Source organism: Ictidomys tridecemlineatus, chromosome 5 (assembly GCF_052094955.1).
Source record: "Ictidomys tridecemlineatus isolate mIctTri1 chromosome 5, mIctTri1.hap1, whole genome shotgun sequence".
Taxonomy (NCBI): domain Eukaryota; kingdom Metazoa; phylum Chordata; class Mammalia; order Rodentia; family Sciuridae; genus Ictidomys; species Ictidomys tridecemlineatus.
The window spans coordinates 63,361,992-63,362,892 of NC_135481.1; the positions used below are offsets into that span (position 1 = coordinate 63,361,992).

Here is a 901-nt window from a genome sequence, read left to right on the forward strand (position 1 = left end):
TGCTAATCCAAAATAAAATAGCTATTTAAAAATATCCAGGGAGGCTGAACCTCATGGCCCAAGGCAGAACTGACTTTAAGAACCCTTCATTGCTCATTGAAGGATTCCATTTCTCTGTCCCAGAACGGTAGGTTTGGCCATATGACACGCTTTGGCCAATGAATATGAGCAGGAGTAACAGGTGTTGTTTCCAGATGAAGCTTTGAGAATTAGCGAGGGTTTCAACTTGTCAGTCTCTTCTCCATCTGCTATGAAATCATGTGTGTCCCAAATTGAGGTGTCCCATGTCACTCCATCAGCCAGGAGTAAAAACTATTGAGCAGTCTATAGCCAGCTCACCATGGGCTTGCAGTATATGTGAGAAATGGCCTTCGTTGTTGTGAGCCACTAAGATTTTGTGTTTGTTATCACAACACAACCACACACACCTTGACTTTCTATTTGCTCACTAGTTGTTCCCAAGGAAAGTTGATATTTATGCTATTTTTTTTTTCTTGGAAGTGCTGGGGATTGAACCCAGGGCCTTCTGCATGTGAGGCAAGCACTCTACCAACTGAGCTATATCCCAGCCCCTCTATTCTTTTTTTTTTCCCCCTCCTGACTTTCAGTGGGAAAGGATCAACCAATTCCAGTAGATGACATTAAACCCCATAGACCATAGGGACCCTCCCCACTCTTCCTTTACAATGGAAGTTCTCCCCATAAGACTTTTTATTATATGACATTGTTAAAACCACAGCTCCCCATACTCTTTTTTTTTTTTTGTGATTCAAAAGATAATGTCTCCTAGAGGTGAGTCATCATATCGTATTTGTTAAAAGAAGTGACACGACTTATATATCCCAACCTGAAAAAAAAATAGATATATATATATATAAACATATTCAGGGGGCTGGGGATG

At 40.7% G+C, this 901-nt stretch overlaps 1 non-coding gene across 1 annotated transcript; it reads right to left on the bottom strand.

Moving 5' to 3' along the window:
* Positions 1-494: 494 nt before the first annotated feature.
* Positions 495-568, bottom strand: Trnav-cac (transfer RNA valine (anticodon CAC)). Its single transcript has one exon. It is a non-coding gene; the product is annotated as a tRNA-Val (tRNA).
* Positions 569-901: the final 333 nt, after the last annotated feature.